Source organism: Rattus norvegicus, chromosome 4 (assembly GCF_036323735.1).
Source record: "Rattus norvegicus strain BN/NHsdMcwi chromosome 4, GRCr8, whole genome shotgun sequence".
Lineage (NCBI taxonomy): Eukaryota > Metazoa > Chordata > Mammalia > Rodentia > Muridae > Rattus > Rattus norvegicus.
The window spans coordinates 165,899,282-165,927,220 of record NC_086022.1 but is presented as its reverse complement, the minus strand read 5'-3'; the positions used below and the strand labels follow the sequence as shown (position 1 = coordinate 165,927,220).

The 27,939-nt window shown below is 38.4% G+C and overlaps 1 pseudogene; it reads left to right on the top strand.

Annotated features, from left to right (window-relative positions):
* On the top strand, positions 1 to 27,870 carry Klra4-ps2 (killer cell lectin-like receptor, subfamily A, member 4, pseudogene 2; annotated as a pseudogene).
* Positions 27,871 to 27,939: the final 69 nt, after the last annotated feature.

The following is a 27,939-nucleotide window of genomic DNA, read 5'->3' as shown; positions in this document are numbered from 1 at the left end:
AAGATACTCCAAATACTGCCAAGATGAATGAGCAGAGGGTCACTTTCTCAACTGCGAGATTTCATAATTCTTCAGTGCTGCAGAACCAGGAGAGGACAGAGGAGACTCAGAGGCCTAGAAAAGCTGGAAACAGAGGTAAATGATTTTACCATTTAAAAAATGTATTTTAAAATTTTAGGAATTTAAAAGTATCCTACTGTCATTTATTGAAAAGTATAATGTTATATTACATCTGGGCTTGGTTATGCACACGGGTGAGTGGGAAGAAGAGAGTATTAGTTGGAGGGTAATCATGTACAAAATTGTTGAAAGCTAAGTTTAAAAAATAAGGCAAACACGTTTTTTTTTATTAACTTGAGTATTTCTTATATACATTTCGAGTGTTATTCCCTTTCCCGGTTTCCAGGCAAACATCCCCCTGCCCCCTCCCCTTCCTTATGGGTGTTCCGCTCCCAACCCTCCCCCCATTGCCGCCTTCGCCCCAACAGTCTAGTTCAATGGGGGTTCAGTCTTAGCAGGACCCAGGGCTTCCCCTTCCACTGGTGTTCTTACTAGGATATTCATTGCTACCTATGAGGTCAGAGTCCAGTGTCAGTCCATGTATAGTCTTTAGGTAGTGGCTTAGTCCCTGGAAGCTCTGGTTGCTTGGCATTGTTGTACATATGGGGTCTCGAGGTCCTTCAAGCTCTTCCTGTTCTTTCTCTGATTCCTTCAACGGGGCTCCTATTCTCAGTTCAGTGGTTTGCTGCTGGCATTCGCCTCTGTATTTGCTGTATTCTGGCTGTGTCTCTCAGGAGCGATCTACATCCGGCTCCTGTTGGTCTGCACTTCTTTGCTTCATCCATCTTGTCTAATGGGGTGGCTGTATATGTATGGGCCACATGTGGGGCAGGCTCTGAATGGGTGTTCCTTCAGTCTCTGTTTTAAATTTGCCTCTCTCTTCCCTGCCAAGGGTATTCTTGTTCCCCTTTTAAAGAAGGAGTGAAGGATTCACATTTTGATCATCCGTCCTGAGTTTCATTTGTTCTAGGCATCTAGGGTAATTCAAGCATTTGGGCTAATAGCCACTTATCAATGAGTGCATACCATGTATGTGCTTCTGTGATTGGCAAGCTCACTCAGGATGATATTTTCCAGTTCCAACCATTTGCCCACGAATTTCATAAAGTCATTGTTTTTGATAGCTGTGTAAAATTCCATTGTGTAGATGTACCACATTTTCTGTATCCATTCCTCTGTTGAAGGGCATTTGGGTACTTTCCAGCTTCTGGCTATTATAAATAAGGCTGCGATGAACATAGTGGAGCACGTGTCTTTTTTATATGTTGGGCATCTTTTGGGTATATGCCCAAGAGAGGTATAGCTGGATCCTCAGGCAGTTCAATGTCCAATTTTCTGAGGAACCTCCAGACTGATTTCCAGAATGGTTGTACCAGTCTGCAACCCCACCAAAAATGGAGGAGTGTTCCTCTTTCTCCGCATCCTCGCCAGCATTTGCTGTCACCTGGGTTTTTGATCTTACCCATTCTCACTGGTGTGAGGTGAAATCTCAGGTTTGTTTTCATTTGTATTTCCCTTATGACTAAAGATGTTTCTTTAGGTGTTTCTCAGCCATTCGGCATTCCTCAGCTGTGAATTCTTTGTTTAGCTCTGAACCCCATTTTTAACAGGGTTATTTGTCTCCCTGCAGTCTAACTTCTTGAGTTCTTTGTATATTTTGGATATAAGGCCTCTATCTGTTGTAGGATTGGTAAAGATTTTTCCCAATCTGTTGGTTGCCGTTTTGTCCTAACCACAGCGTTCTTTGCCTTACAGTAGCTTTGCAGTTTTATGAGATCCCATTTGTCGATTCTTGATCATAGAGCATAAGCCATTGGTGTTTTGTTCAGGAAATTTTTTCCAGTGCCCATGTGTTCCAGATGCTTCCCTAGCTTTTCTTCTATTAGCTTGAGTGTGTCTGGTTTGATGTGGAGGTCTTTGATCCACTTGGACTTAAGTTTGTACTGGGTGATAAGCATGGTTCGATCTGCATTCTTCTACATGTTGACCTCCAGTTGAACCAGCACCATTTGCTGAAAATGCTATCTTTTTTCCATTGAATGGTTTTGGCTCCTTTGTAAAAAATCAAGTGACCATAGGTGTGTGGGTTCATTTCTGGGTCTTCAATTCTATTCCATTGGTCAACCTGTCTGTCTCTGTACCAATACCATGCAGTTTTTATCACTATTGCTCTGTAATACTGCTTGAGTTCAGGGATAGTGATTCCCCCTGAAGTCCTTTTATTGTTGAGGATAGCTTTAGCTATCCTGGGATTTTTGTCATTCCAGATGAATTTGCAAATTGTTCTGTCTAACTCTTTGAAGAATTGGATTGGTATTTTGATGGGGATTGCATTGAATCTGTAGATTGCTTTTGGTAAAATGGCCATTTTTACTATATTAATCCTGCCAATCCATGAGCATGGGAGATCTTTCCATCTTCTGAGGTCTTCTTCAATTTCTTTCTTCAGTGTCTTGAAGTTCTTATTGTACAAATCTTTTACTTGCTTGGTTAAAGTCACACCGAGGCACTTTATATTATTTGGGTCTATTATGAAGGTTGTCGTTTCCCTAATTTCTTTCTCGGCTTGTTTCTCTTTTGTATAGAGGAAGGCTACTGATTTATTTCCGTTAATTTTATACCCAGCCAGTTTGCTGAAGTTGTTTATCAGCTTTAGTAGTTCTCTGGTGGAACTTTTGGGATCACTTAAATATCCTATCATATCATCTGCAAATAGTGATATTTTGACTTCTTCATTTCTGATCTGTATCCCCTTGACCTCCATTTGTTGTCTGATTGCTCTGGCTAGAACTTCAAGAACTATATTGAATAAGTAGGGAGAGAGTGGGCAGCCTTGTCTAGTCCCTGATTTTAGTGGGATTGCTTCAAGTTTCTCTCCATTTAGTTTTATGTTAGCAACTGGTTTGTTGTATATGGCTTTTACTATGTTTAGGTATGGCCCTTGAATTCCTATGCTTTCCAGGACTTTTATCATGAAGGGGTGTTGAATTTTGTCAAATGCTTTCTCAGCATCTAATGAAATGATCATGTTTTTTTGTTCTTTCAGTTTGTTTATATAATGGATCACATTGATGGTTTTCCGTATATTAAACCATCCCTGCATGCCTGGGATGAAGTCTACTTGATCATGGTGGATGATTGTTTTGATGTGCTCTTGGATTCGGTTTGCCAGAATTTTATTGAGTAGTTTTGTGTCGATATTCATAAGGGAAATTGGTCTGAAGTTCTCTTTCTTTGTTGGGTCTTTGTGTGGTTTAGGTATAAGAGTAATTGTGGCTTCATAAAAGGAATTCGGTAGTGCTCCATCTGTTTCAATTTTCTGGAATAGTTTGGATAATATTTGTATGAGGTCTTCTATTAAGGTCTGATAGAATTCTGCACTAAACCCATCCGGACCTGGGCTCTTTTTGGTTGGGAGACCTTTAATGACTGCTTCTATTTCCTTAGGAGATATGAGGTTGTTTAACTGGTTTATCTGTTCCTGATTTAACTTCGGTACCTGGTATCTGTCTAGGAAATTGTCCATTTCCTGTAGATTTTCAAGTTTTGTTGTCTTTTATAGTAAGATCTGATGATTTTTTTAATTTCCTCTGAATCTGTAGTTATGTCTCCCTTTTCATTTCTGATTTTGTTAATTTGGACACACTCTCTGTGTCCTCTCGTTAGTCTGGCTAAGGGTTATCTATCTTGTTGATTTTCTCAAAGAATCAACTTTTGGTTCTGTTGATTCTTTCTATGGTCCTTTTTGTTTCTACTTGGTTGATTTCAGCTATGAGTTTGATTATTTCCTGCCTTCTACTCCTCCTGGGTGTATTTGCTTCTTTTTGTTCTAGAGATTTTAGGTGTGCTGTCAAGCTGCTGACATATGCTCTTTCCTGTTTCTTTCTGCAGGCACTCAGCGCTATGAGTTTTCCTCTTAGCACAGTTTTCATTGTGTCCCATAAGTTTGGATATGTTGTACCTTCATTTTCATTAAATTCTAAAAAGTCTTTAATTTCTTTCTTTATTTCTTCCTTGACCAGGTTATCATTGAGTAGAGCATTGTTCAATTTCCATGTATATGTGGGCATTCTTCCCTTATTGTTATTGAAGACCAGTTTTTGGCCATGGTGGTCTAATAGCACACATGGGATTATTTCTATCTCTCTGTACCTGTTGAAGCCTGTTTTTTGACCAATTATATGGTCAATTTTGGAGAAAGTACTATGAGGAGCTGAGAAGAAGGTATATCCTTTTGCTTTAGGATAGAATGTTCTATAAATATCTGTTAAGTCCATTTGGCTCATGACTTCTCTTAGTCTGTCTACGACTCTGTTTAATTTCTGTTTCCATGATCTGTCCATTGATGAGAGTGGGGTGTTGAAATCTCCTACTATTATTGTGTGAGGTGCAATGTGTGTTTTGAGCTTTAGTAAGGTTTCTTTTACATATGTAGGTCCCCTTGTATTTGGGGCATAGATATTTAGGGTTGAGAGTTCATCTTGGTGGATTTTTCGTTTGATGGATATGATTTGTTGAAAGCTAAGTTTAAAAAATAAGGCAAACAAGTTTAAGGGAAAAAAACAGAAAGAAAAATATAACCCTATTTCTACTGCTTAGATATTTTGGTAAGGGAATAAATCAGATGGAATTATTTGAACACTAGAACTTTGTGAAAGAAATTCTTGGGATTGAAGAAGTGAGGTTTTTATTATTTAGTTTAGTGAAAATTTATTATTTTTTACATTTGTTTATTGGATATTCATTTATTTACATTTAATATGTCATCTCCTTTCCCGATTTCCTGGCCATAAACCCCTTTCCTTGCCCCATCCCCCTTATTCCGTGAGGTGTTCCTTCACCCATCAAACCACCCCTTCCCACCTCCCTGCCCTGACATTCCCCTACACTGTGGGGTTTTTCCAGCCTTGTCATGACCAAGGGCTTCTCCTCGCCTTGGCATCCAACAAAAGCCATCCTCAGTCACATATGCAGCTGGAGCCATGGGTCTTTCCATGTGTAGTTTTTGAATGGTGGTTTAGATTCTGGGAACTCTGGTTTTTTGGTATTTTTTTTCTTATGGGGTTGCACACCTCTTCAGTTCCTTTAATCCTTTCTCTTACTCCTCCAATGGGGATCTTGTTCTCAGTTCATTAGTTGTGCATTCACCTCTGTTTTTTTCATGCTCTGGTAGAGCCAATCAGCAGATAAGTATAGCAGGCTAAACCATTAAAATTAAGAGAAAAGCTAGTGCCTAAAATAATATGAAGTGTTCTAGAGAAATGAACTCCTAAGGAAATGAAGCTTTTGTTTTCATTTGTTAGGAGTGAAATATTTCACTCTTGAAAAATGTGTTTTGGGTTGGGGATTTAGCTCAATGGTAGAGCGCTTGCCTAGAATGCACAAGGCTCTGGGTTCAGTCCCCAGCTCTGAAAAAAAAAGAAAAAAAGAAAAATGTGTTTTAATTGCCATAAATACCCCAACTTGTAATGCAACTAGGCAACAACAGATGTCCATCAGAAGAATTAGTGTCCTCCTGAGAATAAATGTACAGATGAAGGGAGAGAAAATGAGAGGATTAGTGTGTGTGGGAATGAGTAAACCCCAATGTTAACTCCCAAAATTACCAAAGAATAATTTTGTTTATTAATGAAGCCAAGGAAATCTTACTTTTTATCCTCTTTCTTGTTACTTTGTACACACTGCATTTGAGGTGCTCCAAGCCGAGATTTTTTCTTTTTCTTTTTCTTTTCTTTTCTTTTTTCTGATACAGTGGTAATCAGAGGCATGAGTTTCAGATTTCAATCTCCTTAGATACACCAAAATGTTTAGTATTATATTGAGTAATTTTGAAATTACAGGGCAATAGAGATTGTTGACTTATATGCCCTTTCATGGATGGGATTTTATACAGATCAAATCCAGAGCAACTCAGGTTCTCTATCAGTTCTCAAGAACTTTCATCCCTCTTTCCTTCCTCTTCATCTTCAGTTGGCTGGTTGACTGCATGCTTCAACTTGCTATCTTGTACATGGATTATGACTGTGCCTCCAGTGTCTTCTGTAGAATGTACTACAGTTCCTATGGAACTGTGTGAAGGGATATGCCTGTCATCTACCTCCTTCTAGGCTGAGTCGGGAGGATTCACAATACAAGGCCATGGCATTCTTCAAAATTTTATGAGACTTTATCCCTGTAGTATTCCTACAGCAGGTACATTTTAGATAGAAATCTACAGCTTTGAGAGCACATTTTCAGTCAGTTCATATCATAGACTTGTGTAAAAATTTTTCTGGGTTTCCATGCTACACAGACTGTAATATTTACTGAGATGTATTCTTTTCATGGGGATTTTCTTGTGTATTTTGCTTTTTTATGATTGTTCAGTCTGCTGGCAGATCACTGGACAGCTCTTGGAATCCTGCGTTCCTTTCGGCTAGTATCGGTTGCAGTGATGGTGACAAACAGTGAGTATTGGAGATACATCTTCTTTGATCTTCTGCATAAAGCATAGTTTTTGTCATGAACTGCTATGCAGTTACACACTTTCCATTTTTCTGCCTATAATCAGGGGATGAGCCAGAATCTCTGTACATTAATATTTTTTATCCTGACATGCTACAGTCTCCTTTCCCCTTACATACCTAAGCTATGAGCTCTGGGGCTGTTGCAAACTCCCCTTTCTGTCTCAATTTTGGCCATGTTCCTTCTTACTACTTGGTGATCTTACTACTTGGATCTTACTACTTGGATCTTACTACTTGGATCTCAGATAACTGTGAATTTTACATTAACATTTTGAGAGAAACAGCTCTGTAAAGAATATCAATGACCCTCTTTTCCTTTTTCTTCAACGTATATTGAGATCATGGTTAAGTAAAGAGACTTCATCTGTACAGCTAAATTAAAAGTTAAACTTTACGGGATTCCTTCATAATTAAAAGGAAATATCTTTCAGGATACATTTTAATATTGTTATACATGTGGATATGTAGCTTTCCATAAGCTCCAATAAGAATTTCATCATTTCCTAACGATGTTTATGTCAAAATTTTATGGTGTGTTAAGGTATTTATTTGTAAATTTGTGCTGTAAAAATGAAGTAATTGGACATTACTTCCACAATAATTTATACAGCTGTATTTATTTTATAATTAACTGTCCCCTAAGGAAAACTTGATGTATATATTTCTATAGTGAGTTAATTGAAGTGCCAATTTACAAATGGAAAAGTACCAAAAAAATTAATGATATGTGTTAGCTGTCAACATGAATCTTTTCTTCTAATCTTAAATTTTAATATGTAACACTTATGACCATTTTTGATGTTTTATATGTTACTAATTTTAATTTTTCAGTACAGTCAAGAAAAACATGAACTTCAGGAAACTCTATCCAACCTCCACCATAACTACAGCACCATGCAAAATGACATCAACTTAAATTAAGAAATGCTGAGAGATATGTCTACAGAGTATAGTGCTGTTAATCATTTTCTGGACTTCCTCAACAGAGAACAGAACAGATGGCACAACAAAACAAAGACTGTTTTAGATTCTTTGCAGCACTCAGGTACTGAGCATGGGAGGACCATGAGGGCAGAACTGCATTACTCTATTATTTCTTATTTGGAAGCTTTGAAGTACAACAAGCAACATAAAATGCTGGTGGTCACTGGGTTTATTGCTTGGGGGTTCCTTATTAGGGCCTGGAAACCCAGAAAACCCTGTTTGGTTTGGGAGAATATTATAGAAGTGAGTGTCCGTTTGGCACTCCTACTGATCCTAGAGGATGGAATTAGAAATTAGTACATCTGAGAATTTTGATTGCTTTGGTCTATGGGAAAATCTGAGTCTTTGACTTCATTCCTGACAGAACATGAAACTTTTTAATAAGAGCATAATATAAAATATTTATGCTAAAATGTACTTAGAGCATTTACATGAATGCAGTTATAAAAATAAACGTGTGTGTGTGTGTGTGTGTGTGTTTGTGTGTGTTTTCCATCTGAATTGTTTTGAGAGAGTTGGCCAATAGTAGGTTGTGATGATTCTCATTATGCAAGGACTGATATTTTTTAAATCTGCTACAGTATAAAATATGTCAGAGGGGAAAATGCTCCAAAATATGTAATTGAAATATTTCAGACCCATGAAACAGGTTTTGGGTCATTATTTTGAAATAACTTCATTATCTGTAAATGGTAGCATACTAATATAGTAGTCACTATAATTTTGAGATTGAGAGAGGAGGATTATAATTGTAAGGACAATGTAGACAGTCCAGTAAATCCCAGGCCAGTCTGTCCTGCACAATGATATCTTGTAACAGAAAAATGAAGATGGGAGATAAACATTAACAGAGCATAGACATTCGCAGCACCTCACTAATCAAAAAATTCATATTGGGTGATCCTACTATACAAACTGCACACATCATAATGCATTCATCTTGAAACATTTGGACTTTTGAGCACACCAATGAAGGCCTCGACATAACAATGAGAACAGCATCAGTAGCAAAACCTCCTTCATATGTCTCTTAATTTTCTTAACATAATAGCATTTCACTCAGATCAATATGTGGGGACTAGTTTGGGCACAATGGTTTACTGAAGAACTAGAATTCAGTCATCAGTTTAACCCCCTTTGATCAGAAAGTGCTCATTGCCTTCCCTTCTGCCCCTAGTATCTCACAAATGTCTGCTTCAGAGAACTGGGCTGTTTTAGAAATCTAATCTGAAAGCATTCATACAATGTTGTCTTAGGCCTGAAGTGTTTCACTTTGCACACCATCCTTAAAGTCAATGATGCTCATCACATAGGTCAGCATCCTGTTTTTGTGTTTGATTTGAAACAAGATGTCATTCTGTAGCCTAAGATGACTTGGAACTTACTGAATAGCCAAGGCTGGTATGGATGTCAACACTTAGTTTAGAATGGAATCAAACTGGCAGTGCTTCTCCTTGTTCTCCCTTTGGAGTGCTCTGATTACAGGCATAAGTCATCATGCCAGGCTGATCCATTTCACTTTAAAGAATAAATAGTATTCTTTTGTGTATTTTTGCTACATTTTCTCTAGTGATTCATCTATGATTGACACAAGAAATATTTCTATAGCTCTATGTTATTAACAATAGATCCTGGATGTGCAGGGGTCTCTGGTCATCATACATTCTCAATTTCTGAGCCATGTGAAAGTTTACTTTTTTCTTTACACAGGTTGAATAAATACAATGTTCTGATAACAGAATACCAGAAAATAATATGTTTAACCATTTACCTTCTCTGTTGTAGGTAGAGGTGTTGAAATACACAGGTTCTGTTATGGTATAAAATGTTATTATTTCATCATGGACAGAAAAACATGGAGTGGATGTACCCAGACCTGTCAGAATTACAGTTTGCCCCTTCTGACGATAGATGATGAGGATGAACTGGTGAGATACTGAATCCAGGTTTTTTGTTTTGTTTTGTTTTGTGTTTTTACTATTTGTATATGGTTTTCCTTTAATGTGAACAAAACTGTAAACATAGTACTTTTAAAGGGAGACTTGTTTTTATAGAGACACTTCTGTCTTTCTGTCTCCTCTCTTTCTCAGGAATCTATAAGAGAATACCTCAGAAACCATATCTTTCCCAGATGAAGTTTGATCCTTTGATAAAACATATCCTGTGGCAGCCTGTTGTTTATTAAATCCCTTCTGCCTAGAGTTTGCTCTTTGGAATTAGGAGTGTGGCTGTCTGAAATGAGTAATCAGATGACAACCGGGAAAATGGTTGAACTCTGGGCCTTGATGCCTAATGAGATAATATGAGAAATGTAGAATTAAATGGTTTGACCAGTTAGTCCCATTGTGTTTTTCGTGGAAAATCTCCATAATCTTTACTATATAGTATTCGTATGTTCTGTGAAAAAAGATATCTATCTTTAGAAATGACAATTTAAAAAACAAATTTAAAAAATTCTGGCATTTCCTGTTTATGCTGGGCATATGTCAAGGATAAGCTGAATCTTGTTGTAGAACTATTAGCAGTTTTATCAGAAACCACCAAATGGATTTCCAAATTGCTTGTAAAAGTTTGCACTCCTATTAGAATTGAAGGAGTCTTCCCCTTTCTCCACCTCCTTTCCAGCATGTGCCATCAATTAATTTTTTTATCCTATTAATTCTGATTGCTGTAAGATGACATCTCAGATTTCTTCTGATTTTCATTTCTTGGATGGCTAAGGTCTTTGAAATTTATTTATGTGCTTCTCAGCCATTTGAGAATCCTATGTTGGGAATTTTCTGTTTAGCTGAAGCTTAGAAGGTACAAAAGAAGAAATTGATACATCAGTTAAACAAAATGCTAAATTAAAAAAATCCTGACACAAACCACCCAGGAACTATGATATACCATAAAAAGGCCTAACCTAAGAATAATAGGAATAGAAGAATTTGACAAGTCCCAGCTCTAAGCCCAAAATTATTTTCAGCACAATGATAGAAAAAAAACTTTAGCAAGTTAAAGAATGATGAGACTATAAACATTTAGGAAAAGCTTTTAGAAAATTAATTAGATTGGGCCAGAAAAGGAAATCCTCCCACCACATAATAATGAAAAGATAAAATCTACAGAGCATAGAAAAAATATTCAAAGCACCAAGAAAAAATGCAGGGAACATATGAAGGGAGACCTATGAAAATTACACCCAAATTCGTAGCAGAGACTGAAAAGCTAAAAGGGCCTGGGCAGAAATCTTGTAACCTGTGACAAACCGGAGATGACAACATAGACTACTATACCCAGTAAAATTTTCAATCACTTTAGATGGAGAAAAGAAGATATCACAAGAGAAATCCAATTTCAAGCAATATCTATTCATAATTCCAGACTTACACAATACTAGAAGGAAAAATCCGACCTAAGGGGGTAACTAGGTAACTACATTCAGGTAAACACAAAAAATAAGTGAATTCTTACCAGCAAAAGCATATAAGCACACACAGTCACACACACACACACACACACACACACACAAACACACACACACAAACACACACAGAAACACAAACACACACACCACCAACACCACCACCAATATAATTAAGTTTAAAGCCACTCATATTTTAATTATATTTTAATTACTCTATTAGACATACCACTCAGGTATCTCATGTAAGATATACCAAATACTAGCAAATATGTCCCCATCTACTTCTCAGTTCTGTCACTTCTAGATTTTACCTAGGGAAAGTTCGTCTCTGAAGTATGGAGCTTCATGCACAGAATTTCATAGAGCAATTTTTGTCTTTATAAATTTTCTTTGAAAATAGGGCAGTACTTCCCATACAAGCACTTCCTATATGCTTATGAAGTATTCCAGAATGCACTGCACATTTGAACAATTTAATAGAGCATCAGAAACTGTTTAATGATCTATGTGCTTTTATGGGCCTTAAGCAAGAAGATTGTTAATTCAAGGACTGGCTTTGTACATAGTAAGCCTCAGTCTAACAAGCACTGTCACAAAATGTTTCATGAATCCAGTATCTCAGGACACCTGAAGTTTTTATTTTCAATAACACATTGAACTGACATAGTTTTGATTTAAATGTGATACTAGTAGGAATTTCTTTAGAAAGTTTACATGGTGAGATTGAGAGGTGGTACATGAAAGCAGAGAATGACACAGGAATGCTGGAAACTTTTGCTGCATGTTCTCTCATTCAACAGAAAAAATTTCATCATAAGGTTTGTTGTTTCCTTTACAGATGTTCCTTCATCTCCTGGTTACTCCAGACAGTTACTGGATTGGATTGTCTTATGATTATAAAAAAAGTGATTGGACATGGAATGACAACAACCCATCTAAACTGTGAGTTTCTGAACCCTGCAGACTGTAACACTGGTGTGGGGATTGGGAGAATTGTGTGCAAAGCATTTTCTCTCATTTTATATGACTTTCCTCATTTTCTTTGCACCACACTTGTAAGGAGAAGTTACTTAAGGCCATGTCTGTGCACTTGTTTCAGAGGGAAGATGTATGTTTTAGAAACTGACCAAAAGTGACTTAATACTTCATACACCTCAGGTCTGTTTGTTTTAAGTTGTGAAGGGCACCAGAAAGTCAAAAATCTTGAGAGAGTGTGAAGTGACTGAATAATCATGACAGATACAATGAGTCTCTGACACATTCCTGTGACATTTTTTGTTATCATTAGCTTACATAATTATTGTTTACTTAAAAATATAAGAACATGTTTATGAATACATATATATGTATGCCTACTTTCTATTTCGAAGTGTTGTGTAGACTCCAAGTTTTATATTTATTTATAATCTAGTAGAAAATTCTTCACTGATTATCTTTATTAATAATATTCATTTTTCTTGATAAATTTCATTTATCTCACTATATAAAATAAATTTTGATCATGTCATCCCCACTCCCCACAAAAGCTTCTTCTGCATCAGCTCTACCATGTGTTCTGCTAACTCATACCTTCATAATTATGGTGTATGGTTATAGGCCACAATCTTGCGTAAAGAAACACATCAGTGTCCACACTATCAAAAAAAGAATGAATCCCTCCTTTCCAGCACCTGTCACCCAAAGAAAGTTATTTCCTAAGATATAAAAAGCTTTGCCAGTCTTTGCCATACCTTTGTCCACATCCTGCATTTTAGAGAGCTCTTTCCCGGCTGTGATTCTTGCATTCTTGTTCTGTCCTCTTCCATGCTGTTCCCCAAGACTTGGTGGTGGTATGGAGGGGAAGAAGTTGATGTAGATCTCTCCTTTATGGCTGAGCACAAAATGCTTCTCCTAAGCATTTGACCAATTTCTGCCTCTCTACACTGACTTCTACCCACTGTAAAAGAAGCTTCTCTGATGGAGGTTGAGAGAAACTCAGGCTTAGGTCATTACTATAAATGATAAGAATACTATTTAATTCCCAAACATTAGCAGAGTGATAGTAGCTAGTTCTCACCTAGTGCCTGAGACCTCCCCAATTCTGGATTTTGTTTTCCATATTGAACATCTTTTTCCTGTGGTAAAGGCCACAGTTCCACTAGAAGGTATCTCTATTACAATTGTAATGCTGCACATATCTGTATGGTTTGTATCAGGTCAGCATTGCAGGATTGAGTGTCCAGTGCAGGACAGGATTATTCATAAATTTTCTCCCCTGCAACCTGCAAAGCACCTGCTAACCGTTAGAAAGCCAGCACAGAAAAAGATATTTCCATATTTGTTTGAAGTTAATGTCTCTGTCTTGATGGGAAGGTGTGGAATATCCTCAGCAATAGGGCCTTGCATTACACTTATAATGGATTACTAAAGACAGTAGCAATAGCTTGTGCTATTTGGGAGACAGCTTTTGTCTCCCTGACCAGTAATTCCTCTGGAGTAATCCTATGCCTTGCACATTGGTTCTCTTATAAAAATACATATCTTCTAAATTGTAACTCTTCTTTAATGTTAAATTTCAATAAATTAAGTTATTTTTTATTTTTTAAATATTTTTACAGTCCTATCTTTAGCCCCCTCTTAGTCCACCTTCTGTTCTTCATTCCAAAATTCCTTGCTCAGTCTCCAGTAGGATGTCCCCACCTCCCCTACCACCTCTCCAACAGTCCTCTGCACTGCCTAGGGCCTCATGACTCTCCAGGGTTAAGGGAATCTTCTCTCACTGAGGTCAGATCAGGCAGTCTTCTGCTGTATGTGTGTAAGGCACCTCATGAAAGCAGATGTATGTTGCATAGTTGGTGGCTCAATGTCAGAGAACTCAGGGGTCCAAATTAAATGAGACTTCTGGTCTTTCTATGGGGTAACCTTCCTCAGCTTCTTCCAGTTTTCCCTAATTCAACTACAGGGGACTCTGACTTCTGTCTATTGGTTGGGAATAAATATCTGCATTTGACTCTTTCAGATACTTGTTACTTTTTTTTTAAATTAACTTGAGTATTTCTTATATACATTTCAAGTGTTATTCCCTTTCCCGGTTTCCGGGCAAACATCCCCCTCCCCCCTCCCCTTCCTTATGGGTGTTCCCCTCCCAACCCTCCCCCCATTGCCGCCCTCCCCCCATAGTCTAGTTCACTGGGGGTTCAGACTTAGCAGGACCCAGGGCTTCCCCTTCCACTGGTGCTCTTACTAGGATATTCGTTGCTACCTATGGGGTCAGAGTCCAGGGTCAGTCCATGTATAGTATTTAGGTAGTGGCTTAGTCCCTGGAAGCTCTGGTTGCTTGACATTGTTGTACTTTTGGGGTCTCCAGCCCCTTCAAGCTCTTCCAGTACTTTCTCTGATTCCTTCAACGGGGGACTTATTCTCAGTTCAGTGGTTTGCTGCTGGCATTCGTCTCTGTATTTGCTGTATTCTGGCTGTGTCTCTCAGGAGCGATCTACATCCGGCTCCTGTCGGTCTGCACTTCTTTGCTTCATCCATCTTGTCTAATTGGGTGGCTGTATATGTATGGGCCACATGTGGGGCAGGCTCTGAATGGGTGTTCCTTCAGTCTCTGTTTTAATCTTTGCCTCTCCCTTCCCTGCCAAGGGTATTCTTTTTCCTCATTTAAAGAAGGAGTGAAGCATTCACATTTTGATCATCCATCTTGAGTTTCGTTTGTTCGAGGGATCTAGGGTAATTCAAGCATTTGGGCTAAAAGCCACTTATCAATGAGTGCATACCATGTATGTCTTTCTGTGATTGGGTTAGCTCACTCAGGATGATATTTTCCAGTTCCAACCATTTGCCTACGAATTTAATAAACTCGTTGTTTTTGATAGCTGAGTAATATTCCATTGTGTAGATGTACCACATTTTCTGTATCCATTCCTCTGTTGAAGGGCATCTGGGTTCTTTCCATTTTCTGGCTATTATAAATAAGGCTGCGATGAACATAGTGGAGCACGTGTCTCTTTTATATGTTGAGGCATCTTTTGGGTATATGCCCAAGAGAGTTATAGCTGGATCCTCAGGCAGTTCAATGTCCAATTTTCTGAGGAACCTCCAGACTGATTTCCAGAATGGTTTTACCAGTCTGCAATCCCACCAACAATGGAGGAGTGTTCCTCTTTCTCCACATCCTCGCCAGCATCTGCTGTCACCTGAGTCTTTGATCTTAGCCATTCTCACTGGTGTGAGGTGAAATCTCAGGGTTGTTTTGATTTGCATTTCCCTTATGAATAAAGATGTTGAACATTTCTTTAGGTGTTTCTCAGCCATTCGGCATTCCTCAGCTGTGAATTCTTTGTTTAGCTCTGAACCCCATTTTTTAATAGGGTTATTTGTTTCCCTGCGGTCTAACTTCTTGAGTTCTTTGTATATTTTGGATATAAGGCCTCTATCTGTTGTAGGATTGGTAAAGCTCTTTTCCCAATCTGTTGGTTGCCGTTTTGTCCTAACCACCGTGTCCTTTGCCTTACAGAAGCTTTGCAGTTTTATGAGATCCCATTTGTCGATTCTTGATCTTAGAGCATAAGCCATTGGTGTTTTGTTCAGGAAATTTTTTCCAGTGCCCATGTGTTCCAGATGCTTCCCTAGTTTTTCTTCTATTAGTTTGAGTGTGTCTGGTTTAATGTGGAGGTCTTTGATCCACTTGGACTTAAGCTTTGTACAGGGTGATAAGGATGGATCGATCTGCATTCTTCTACATGTTGCCCTCCCGTTGAACCAGCACCATTTGCTGAAAATGCTATCTTTTTTGCATTGGATGGTTTTGGCTCCTTTGTCAAAAATCAAGTGACCATAGGTGTGTGGGTTCATTTCTGGGTCTTCAATTCTATTCCATTGGTCTATCTGTCTGTCTTTGTACCAATACCATGCACTTTTTATCACTATTGCTCTGTAATACTGCTTGAGTTCAGGGATAGTGATTCCCCCTGAAGTCCTTTTATTGTTGAGGATAGCTTTAGCTATCCTGGGATTTTTGTTATTCCAGATGAATTTGCAAATTGTTCTGTCTAACTCTTTGAAGAATTGGATTGGTATTTTGATGGGGATTGCATTGAATCTGTAGATTGCTTTTGGTAAAATGGCCATTTTTACTATATTAATCCTGCCAATCCATGAGCATGGGAGATCTTTCCATCTTCTGAGGTCTTCTTCAATTTCTTTCCTCAGTGTCTTGAAGTTCTTATTGTACAGATCTTTTACTTGCTTGGTTAAAGTCACACCGAGGTACTTTATATTATTTGGGTCTATCATGAAGGGTGTCGTTTCCCTAATTTCTTTCTCGGCTTGTTTCTCTTTTGTATAGAGGAAGGCAACTGATTTATTTGAGTTAATTTTATACCCAGCCACTTTGCTGAAGTTGTTTATCAGCTTTAGTAGTTCTCTGGTGGAACTTTTGGGATCACTTAAATATACTATCATGTCATCTGCAAATAGTGATATTTTGACTTCTCCTTTTCTGATCTGTATCCCCTTGACCTCCTTTTGTTGTCTGATTGCTCTGGCTAGAACTTCAAGAACTATATTGAATAAGTAGGGAGAGAGTTGGCAGCCTTGTCTAGTCCCTGATTTTAGTGGGATTGCTTCAAGTTTCTCTCCATTTAGTTTAATGTTAGCAACTGGTTTGCTGTATATGGCTTTTACTATGTTTATGTATGGGCCTTGAATTCCTATTCTTTCCAGGACTTTTATCATGAATGGGTGTTGAATTTTGTCAAATGCTATCTCAGCATCTAATGAAATGATCATGTGGTTCTGTCCTTTCAGTTTGTTTATATGATGGATCACGTTGATGGTTTTCCGTATATTAAACCATCCCTGCATGCCTGGCATGAAGCCTACTTGATCATGGTGGATGATTGTTTTGATGTGCTCTTGAATTCGGTTTGCCAGAATTTTATTGAGTATTTTGCGTCGATATTCATAAGGGAAATTGGTCTGAAGTTCTCTTTCTTTGTTGTGTCTTTGTGTGGTTTAGGCATAAGAGTAATTGTGGCTTCGTAGAAGGAATTCGGTAGTGCTCCATCTGTTTCAATTTTGTGGAATAGTTTGGATAATATTGGTATGAGGTCTTCTATGAAGGTTTGATAGAATTCTGCACTAAACCCGTCTGGACCTGGGCTCTTTTTGGTTGGGAGACCTTTAATGACTGCTTCTATTTCCTTAGGAGTTATGGGGTTGTTTAACTGGTTTATCTGTTCCTGATTTAACTTCGATAACTGGTATCTGTCTAGGAAATTGTCCATTTCCTGAAGATTTTCAAGTTTTGTTGAATATAGGTTTTTATAGTAAGATCTGATGATTTTTTGAATTTCCTCTGAATCTGTAGTTATGACTCCCTTTTCATTTCTGATTTTGTTAATTTGGACGCACTCTCTGTGTCCTCTCGTTAGTCTGGCTAAGGGTTTATCCATCTTGTTGATTTTCTCAAAGAACCAACTTTTGGTTCTGTTGATTCTTTCTATGGTCGTTTTTGTTTCTACTTGGTTGAATTCAGCTCTGAGTTTGATTATTTCCTGCCTTCTACTCCTCCTGGGTGTATTTGCTTCTTTTTGTTCTAGAGCTTTTAGGTGTGCTGTCAAGCTGCTGACATATGCTCTTTCCTGTTTCTTTCTGCAGGGACTCAGCGCTTTGAGTTTTCCTCTTAGCACAGCTTTCATTGTGTCCCATAAGTTTGGGTATATTGTATCTTCATTTTCATTAAATTCTAAAAAGTTTTTAATTTCTTTCTTCATTTCTTGCTTGACCAGGTTATCATTGAGTAGAGCATTGTTCAATTTCCACGTATATGTGGGCTTTCTTCACTTATTGTTATTGAAGACCAATTTTAGGCCGTGGTGGTCCGATAGCACGCATGGGATTATTTCTATCTTTCTGTACCTGTTGAGGCCCGTTTTTTGACCAATTTTATGGTCAATTTTGGAGAAAGTACCATGAGGAGCTGAGAACAAGGTATACCCTTTTGCTTTAGGATAGAATGTTCTATAAATATCCGTTAAGTCCATTTGGCTCATGACTTCTCTTAGTCTGTCGACATCACTGTTTAATTTCTGTTTCCTTGATCTGTCCATTGATGAGAGTGGGGTGTTGAAATCTCCCACTATTATTGTGTGAGGTGCAATATGTGTTTTGAGCTTTAGTAAGGTTCCTTTTACGTATGTAGGTGCCCTTGTATTTGGGGCATAGATATTTAGGATTGAGAGTTCATCTTGGTGGATTTTTCCTTTGATGAATATGAAGTGTCCTTCCTTATCTTTTTTGATGACTTTTAGTTGGAAATTGATTTTATTTGATATTAGAATGGCTACTCCAGCTTTCTTCTTCTGACCATTTGCTTGGAAATTTGTTTTCCAGCCTTTCACTCTGAGGTAGTATCTGTCTTTGTCTCTGAGGTGTGTTTCCTGTAGGCAGCAGAATGCAGGGTCCTCGTTGCGTATCCAGTTTGTTAATCTATGTCTTTTTTTTTGGGGGAGTTGAGGCCATTGATATTGAGAGATATTAAGGAATAGTGATTATTGCTTCCCGTTATATTCATATTTGGATGTGAGGTTATGTTTGTGAGCTTTCATTCTCTTTGTTTTGTTGCCAAGACGATTAGTTTCTTGCTTCTTCTAGGGTATAGCTTGCCTCCTTATGTTGGGCTTTACCATTTATTATCCTTTGTAGTGCTGGATTTGTAGAAAGATATTGTGTAAATTTGGTTTTGTCATGGAATATCTTAGTTTCTCCATCAATGTTAATTGAGAGTTTTGCTGGATACAGTAACCTGGGCTGGCATTTGTGTTCTCTTAGGGTCTGTATGACATCAGTCCAGGATCTTCTGGCCTTCATAGTTTCTGGCGAGAAGTCTGGTGTGATTCTGATAGGTCTGCCTTTATATGTTACTTGACCTTTTTCCCTTACTGCTTTTAATATTCTTTCTTTATTTTGTGCGTTTGGTGTTTTGACAATTATGTGACGGGAGGTGTTTCTTTTCTGGTCCAATCTCTTTGGAGTTCTGTAGGCTTCTTGTATGTCTATGGGTATCTCTTTTTTTAGGTTAGGGAAGTTTTCTTCTATGATTTTGTTGAAGATATTTACTGGTCCTTTGAGCTGGGAGTCTTCACTCTCTTCTATACCTATTATCCTTAGGTTTGATCTTCTCATTGAGTCCTGGATTTCCTGTATGTTTTGGACCAGTAGCTTTTTCCGCTTTACATTATCTTTGACAGTTGAGTCAATGATTTCTATGGAATCTTCTGCTCCTGAGATTCTCTCTTCCATCTCTTGTATTCTGTTGGTGAAGCTTGTATCTGCAGCTCCTTGTCTTTTCTTTTGGTTTTCTATATCCAGGGTTGTTTCCATGTGTTCTTTCTTGATTGCTTCTATTTCCATTTTTAATTCCTTCAACTGTTTGATTGTGTTTTCCTGGAATTCTTTCAGGGATTTTTGTGTCTCTTCTCTATGGGCTTCTACTTGTTTATTTATGTTTTCCTGGAATTCTTTCAGGGATTTTTGCGATTCTTTCAGGCATTTTTGCGATTCCTCTCTGTAGGTTTCTACTTGTTTATTTATGTTTTCCTGGAATTCTTTCAGGGATTTTTTCGATTCTTTCAGGCATTTTTGCGATTCCTCTCTGTAGGCTTCTACTTGTTCTCTAAGGGAGTTCTTCACGTCTTTCTTGAAGTCCTCCAGCATCATGATCAAATATGATTTTGAAACTAGATCTTGCTTTTCTGGTGTGTTTGGATATTCCATGTTTGTTTTGGTGGGAGAATTGGGCTCCGATGGTGCCATGTAGTCTTGGTTTCTGTTGCTTGGGTTCTTGCGCTTGCCTCTCGCCATCAGATTATCTCTAGTGTTACTTTGTTCTGCTATTTCTGACAGTGGCTAGACTGTCCTATAAGCCTGTGTGTCAGGAGTGCTGTAGACCTGTTTTCCTCTCTTTCAGTCAGTTATGGGGACAGAGTGTTCTGCTTTCCGGCGTGTAGTTTTTCCTCTCTACAGGTCTTCAGCTGTTCCTGTGGGCCTGTGTCTTGTGTTCACTAGGCAGGTCACTTGCAGCAGAAAAATTGGTCTTACCTGTGGTCCCGGGGCTCAAGTTCGCTCGTGGGGTGCTGCCCACGGGTTCTCTGCAGAGGCAGCAACCAGGAAGACCTGTGCCGCCCCTTCCGGCAGCTTCAGTGCACCAGGGTTCCAGATGGTCTTTGGCTTTTTCCTCTGGCGTCTGAGATGTGTGTGCAGAGAGCAGTCTCTTCTGGTTTCCCAGGCTTGTCTGCCTCTCTGAAGGTTCAGCTCTCCCTCCCACGGGATTTGGGTGCAGAGAACTGTTTATCCGGTCTGTTTCCTTCAGATTCTGGTGGTGTCTCAGGCAGGGGTCCTGCCGCTCCTGGGCCCTCCCCCACGGGAGCCCAGAGGCCTTATACAGTTTCCTCTTGGGCCAGGGATGTGGGCAGGTGTGAGCAGTGTTGGTGGTCTCTTCCGCTCTGCAGCCTCAGGAGTGCCCACCTGACCAGGCGGTTGGGTCTCTCTCTCACAGGGTCTGGGGGCAGAGAGCTGTTGCGGGCCGGGATCCGCGGGTGTGGGACTTCCGGTAAACACAGAACGTGCCCGGTCCTAGAGGAATTCTGCTTCCCTGTGTCCCAAGCTCACCAGGCAGCTTTCTTGCAGCAGAAAAGTTGGTCTTACCTGTGGTCCCGCGGCTCAAGTTCGCTCGTCGGGTGCTGCCCACGGGCTCTCTGCAGCGGCAGCAACCAGGAAGACCTGTGCCGCCCCTTCCGGCAGCTTCAGTGCACCAGGGTTCCAGATGGTCTTTGGCTTTTTCCTCTGGCGTCCGAGATGTGTGTGCAGAGAGCAGTCTCTTCTGGTTTCCCAGGCTTGTCTGCCTCTCTGAAGGTTCAGCTCTCCCTCCCACGGGATTTGGGTGCAGAGAACTGTTTATCTGGTCTGTTTCCTTCAGATTCTGGTGGTGTCTCAGGCAGGGGTCCTGCCGCTCCTGGGCCCTCCCCCACGGGAGCCCAGAGGCCTTATACAGTTTCCTCTTGGGCCAGGGATGTGGGCAGGGGTGAGCAGTGTTGGTGGTCTCTTCTGCTCTGCAGCCTCAGGAGTGCCCACCTGACCAGGCGGTTGGGTCTCTCTCTCACAGGGTCTGGGGACAGAGAGCTGCTGCGGGCTGGGATCCGCGGGTGTGGGCTACTTTTTTATTTTTCAATTAGATGTTTTCATAGAATATATTTTGATCAGGTTCTGTCTCCACTAAATACTCATTATTCCTTCCCAAATTCCTACCCAGTCATCTTCATGCTACTTGTTTCTCCAAAACAACAAAACCCAAAAGGTCACATAAAATCAAGCAAGCAAGCAAACAAAATCCCAGTAAGAAAAAAAATGTCCCCAAATAAACACTAAAACACACCACATATATAAAAAAAGCAAAAGCAAACCAAACACAACAAAAACTCCAAACCACCAAGAAAACCTGGAGAGTATTTTGTTTTGGTCAACTATTAACTTACTACCTCCTGGGTTTCATATTACCTTCTGTACAACCTTGGTTTTGGTTGACCCATCTATTTTTCTTTCCTGTCTTTTGTTTCGTCATCCCTTGTCCTTGAATCCTCAGAATAGCCCTTCTGCCTTTCTACCATATATTAGCATTTTTGCTGATTGTTGATTTTTTTTAGAAATATGAATTTTAAGAAATCACCTCATAATTCTGTATTTCCTTTAATGACTTTTCTAGGTAATTGTAGTTTAAGTCGCTTTTTATTTATTTTGAAAATAATTTTACTTTTTATTATTTCATATTATATTGAGATAGAGATTCATCAAACCCAGGATGTCCTTCAACTACTCATTGTCATGCCTCCATTTCTCTGGCATTGGGACTATAGATAGACATGTCTACCATATCATTCAAATGATGCCCAACATACTTCTTTTACATGTGCTAATTGGTAATCCTATTGTCTGTACTTTTGTGTGTTTAATTAATTATTCCTGTTGTCTTTTGTTCATGATGCCATTTCCTTTGTGACATTCACCGAGTTTCTTCTTCAGCTGCTACAGAAAGCATCTGAGGCATCTTACTCACAGTGATAACTTTATCAAGAATATTTCTTTCAGTGCCTTGAAACATGGCCTTTCAGTTTCTGGTCCAATTCTACTGTAAATGAGGTGTTTTCAGTGTGGACAGCTAGGTTCCAAACCATCCAGAAAAATTCGTTCTCTCTTTCCTTGATGGACACTGTTAAGCAAGGTGTCAGTGTAGTAGACAGAATAACTACAGCCTTCTAAGATTTATTAATAAGTTCTAATCACACAGAATATTTGTATTGTTACTAATGTTTTTCTACATACATTTTCATTTCAAACAAACTAGGCTTAATATTCATAACTCTTTCTCCTAAGCACCTGGATTACTTGTATTGGCCTCTGAGATTAACCACAGAGTTAATAAATTTGATTACAGCCTGTAGAAGGATTCACAGTCAGAGATGAGCAAGTGGTAACCATTGGAATGAGGTGCCAGAAGAAGAGAAGTTGCCTGTATCCAAGTTAAGAGAACTTTGTGGAACTCATCTATGCTACAGAACTATTGCCTGATGATGGTGTTGTTACTAGGGCCAGACCTGAGGTTTGAGTAAGGGAGTCCAGCGGTCAGAGGTTTCCTGTGGCCACCACAAACATTTTCTCCAGTGAGAAGATACAGAGGCTGGCTCATCTGTTAAAATGTCATCTTCTAATCAACTCAGTGAGAAACGTGCTCCTAACTTGTTTTTCCGTACAGGTCTAGGTTACTATGAAAGTAACCATAAGAGTTCATGATACAGCATATGTACTTTATGTCTGTCTGTGAATAGTTAGTATCTGTTGCAGCCTTTTCTTCTTTTGTCATGTTCAATACATATTCTTTATTGATTGTACACAAATGGAATCTTATGGCTGGCTAACTAACACATATACTTATTATTACTGTATCTTACCTCTGCTCTCTGTTATTCATGCCACCTTGGCTTCATTTATCTTCACACTGTGTTCCTAAAGTAAATCTAAATACTGTTTCTTCCTGGATTACATCCAGGGTTTAAGAAAGGTGATCATTTTTTGAAGTTTTATCCCTTTGCCATTTCAGCTCCAAGGAGCTTTTTGGATATCATTTTTGTATGGTATTCTTTGACATACATTCTCATTAGGCTAGCCTGGTTCAAACTTACAGTCTTGACCAAATATGCCTTGAACTCCTGGTCTTCACGGATTCAGTATTTAGTATTTAAATGACCATTTTACATATTTCACATTTCTTCTTGACTTGAATATTAAAAGAGAGACTGACTGTCAGGCTTTGCTGATCCTCTGAAGTGTCAGCTCTGCTGAAGCCTAAGCCTGTTTAGGAGTCTGCTTACTGATTGTTCAGAGTGCATTGATGGAGGTATTAATTATTAGTTAAAATTTAATTAGGACCTGACTCTATAGCCTAGTCTAACCTGGTTATGATCCTCCTAATTCAGTCTCCCAGTGCTGATGTCACAGGCCTGCTTCAGCTTTCCCAGTATTACATATTTTAGTCAACATTTTAAAGTATGTTTTCTGAAGAACACAGTCATAGCACTTAATACACCATCCTGCAGAGGTTGCAGTTGTATTGCATGCAGAGAGGATCGTCAATCACCATGTTTCATCCAAGTCCCATGAGTTCTGAGAGAGAGAGAGAGAGAGAGAGAGAGAGAGAGAGAGAGAGAGAGAGAGAGAGAGACAGAGACAGAGAGAGAGGGAGAGAGGGAGAGAGAGACAGAGACAGAGAGACAGAGAGACAGAGAGAGAAAGAGAGAGACAGAGAGACAGAGAGACAGAGAGAGAGGAAAGAGGACAAAAACCACAATACCGGTCACAAAACCTCTTCTGTGACTCTATTCCAAAACTCTTTCCTCTTGGAAAAGAGGTATATAAGACTTTGTCCTGTTAGCCATGTAACATATTTCTTCTATTCATCTGTTGCTTTTGCAAATAATATCAGAGGAAATCAACTTTAATATAAAATTATCCCTTAGAAATGTGGAAATCTATGTTAACTGCCTAATGAAATGTTAACAGTGCAGAGTGTATTAGGATCTGATTTTTGTCCAAAATACCATCATTTTCTTTTTTAATTCTTTCATCATTTTTTACAGTCCAGAGTTTATCTTCCATCCCTGTCCACCCTGACCATCTCCCCACCCTAGTCTCCAAGAGGATGTTCCCCCCCATCACATACCCCACCAAACCTCCCTACTCCCTGGAATTCCAAGTCTTTCAAGGTTAGGTGCATCTTCTCTGATTAAGTCCAGACTTGACAGTTCTCTGCTGTATATGTGTTGGGGGCCTCATATCAACAGTTGTATTCTGCCTGGTGTGTGGCTCAGTGTATAAGAGATTCCTGGAGTCCAAGTTAGATAAAGTTCCTATCAAACTTTTGCTATTGATAAATGGCAAAGGAACCATTTTTGACATAATATAGATGACTGCAATACCAGAATTCAGAGAGAGGAACATAGAAGGTATATATGGCAATCACTAACACCTGTCCAAAGTAATAATCTAGACAGAGAGCAACCAAGAGAACCTAAAAATGTGTCATGGATTCTTTAGTGTAGCTCTCCGCAATGGATGGCTTCTCACAGGCTGCAGGTGGGGAAAGATTCATTTATCTATAATGGGCTGGCCAGAGAGGGGTTGGCAATTCTCTAATGACTATGTGGACAACACATATTGGTCTTCTTTTGATTGTTGTTTGCATTTTGTTTATTTGAGTTTGTCCTTTCCACCACCTTTCTTCTCTTTTGGGGCCATAGTCACAAGAATGGGTACATACCTGGGAGGAGTGGGAAGTAGGTGTGCAGTTTATTTGATATTACCAAATATATGAAAAATATGAAAAAAGAACTAGGATATAGTTGTGGATTTTTGTTCCTTTATTACTTGATTCTATTTGGTTGACTAGTACTTGTTACTTTTTGCACATAAGAAGAATAAAGTCTAGAATGCATTTATATGTTTTAAAATAATTTTAGATTTATTAATATTTTTTGGACTAGTTCAAGAAAGTCAAATGATCTTCCATAATCTATACATGTCTTGATTCACTCTCTATCTCTCTTTGATTATTTCATAGTATATTGAAACCCCATAGACACGATGATATTCATCAAGGCCAGCTGCATATGATAGCTCCATCATATGGTTGAGGTCATTCTGTGCTATAGAGGTATATTTTGCCTCATGGCACCTAATATTAATAATAATGATAATGTGTTAGTACTATGTTGTCAGTAAATATTTTGTGTGTCAAGCAATTTCTTTTGTGTCATCACCCTAAAATGTAAAGCAAAAATCTTACTTATGGATCTAGCAATATGTTTTAGTCCATAACTCATATTTACAATTTTCAGTTTTCTGGATCATGCCACTGTTGATATTTATTCATGTTATGATCATGCAGTGCCTTGCCTGTACAATCCTTTAATTCTGAAATGATTCAGTTCATTGTTTTGTTTACTCACCTGACAGTTACATGTTTTAAAGTCAAATCTTATAATCGGAGTCTGCAAGTATAACGTGTAACATTGTACATTATGAGATAAATGGATTTTAACAAATACATACACCTTTTCAAGCACCATAGTACAGTCTAGTTTTGTGTCAACCGAGAGAAGGGACAGTCATCTGAGTGTAGAAAATCTTAGTTGAGAAAGTGTCTCAATAACACAGCTGTAAGCAAAGCTATAGAGCATTTTTTGATTAGTTCCTGATGAGGGAGATCCCACACTATTTTGGGTTTCATCCCTGGGACAGTGGTGTTGGGTATGCTAAGAAAGTACTCTGAGCCAGTTTTGGGAATCAAGACTGTAAGCTGTACTTCTTCCTAACATCCAAATCAGATGATGCTTTCCATCTCCTGCCAAGAATAGCTCTTGCCCTGACTTCCTTCAATTATGGATATTGATGTAGAAGTTTAAGTAAAATAAATCCTGTCCTCTCCAAGTTGCTTTGACCATGGTGGTTTATCAAGCAAAAGAAACCATCTTACTAAAACAGAGCAATTTTGTTAAGATTTAAAGTTCTTTTTTGAACCTTGCAAACACCTGGCCCCAGACAAGCAGACATGTGTTTTCTTGTACTATAAATGACTGTAGCCTAGTACAGAGTGTTAAGTACTATGTACAGATTTGTGTTTGGTCAATATTTCTCTGACTCTTTGACAGTTGCCATTATCACTATGTTGTTTTGCCTAACTCAAGCTTTTTATTTGATCAGTGTTTCACTGTCCTACTTACAAAGCCCATTTACATTGTAACATTATTTCACAATATTTCTCAATTCACATGTGGACATACATTTTCCAAATTTTGACATTTATTATCTTTTATCATTTATAAATATTGTCATGACAATTCATGTGCAAGTCACTGTGTGAACATATATTTATTTATATTTTAATAATTATCTTTTGTGAACTGCTCTCTTTCGGGTTCTTTCTTCCATTTGCCTCTATTGCACATTCACACATGATTTTTTGACCATACCTACTAGAATTTCTTATGGATGTATAATATGCATATCCATTCCTAAGATTTTTGCCTGTTCTGTATATGATCCAGACAGCACTTGCTTTAATTTTTAGTCTTTGTTCCTTTTTCTTACCTATATATGTTAAGTATGAATATTCAATTTCTCCTCATCTTAAACCCAGAGTTCAAAGAAAGTAACATATTTCACTATGACTGATTACTTTGAAGTCTCATTCCCATGTAGAGTGGATTGCATTCTCTCTCTTTCTCTCTCTCTCTCTCTCTCTCTCTCTCTCTCTCTCTCTCTCTCTCTCTCTCGACAGAGTGTCATTGACTCAGTCTAGCCTCAAACTCTTTTTGTATGGAAGGGTGTCAATTCCCAAATCCTGGAACTAGAATTGAGTCCCACATGGCATCAATGAATCTAATATTGAGGATCTCCATTTTGAGTGTGTTATTTAGTCAGATATCTCTATTAGGCAAAAAAAAAAAAACTGGCTGAGATACTTTTTTTTCTACATAGAACTCTGATTTATGCTGGTTTATACAAGAACATATTAATTATTAAATAATTACTTTTTGACTTATGCATATGCTATGTAGCCCAGGCTCTCCCAGAACACATGTTCCTTGTATTTCATCCTACATGCTAATTTACTCTGTATTCTGATTTTATATTTATCTGTTTTGCAACTTGTAACTTCTTTATAAAAGGAAGTAATTCATAGGCTGTAATACTCTCTATTGCAGATTATCATGTTTCTGTGATGCCCCATTAGCCAGGATGTGGGGAAGGAAAAAGGAAAGAAGAGTCCAAAATTTTAGTTACCAACCTTCATCTGTGATTATATTTCAAATCCTCCCTTTCTCCTTACAAGACAAGCATATAAGACAATATTTTCTGTGTCACACATCTGATTTTACTTTCATCTTAGCACTTTCATTCACATGATATAAGTAAGAGAACAGCTGCAGCATAAAGTAATATCTTAGAAATATTGTCACTCTGTTTTCCCAGCTGACCAATAATTGCAGGTATGAAAAGAGATAAGGATTTTGTTGTTACCATGTCTTTTTAATGAGCTTACACAAAAGATGGCATTTTAGTGATTAATTTATGATTAATAGTGTTATATTCTGTTTCATTTGGCAAATAGAACTTGGAAAACCATGATTTACATCAGAGAATGTCCAAAATTAAACAATTGTCCCTTTTTTGTTCCCCAGTGCCTTGAACACAAGAAAATACAATGTTAAGGATGGAGGATGTGTATTCTTATCTAAAACAAGAATAGACAATATTAACTGTGATAATTTATTCAGCTGTATTTGTGGGAAGAGACTGGATAAATTCCCTGACTGACAATCCAGTGAATGTTAAAGGTAAAAAGATGAAATCTGTTACTCATTTGTTTCCTGTAGTAATTCCTAA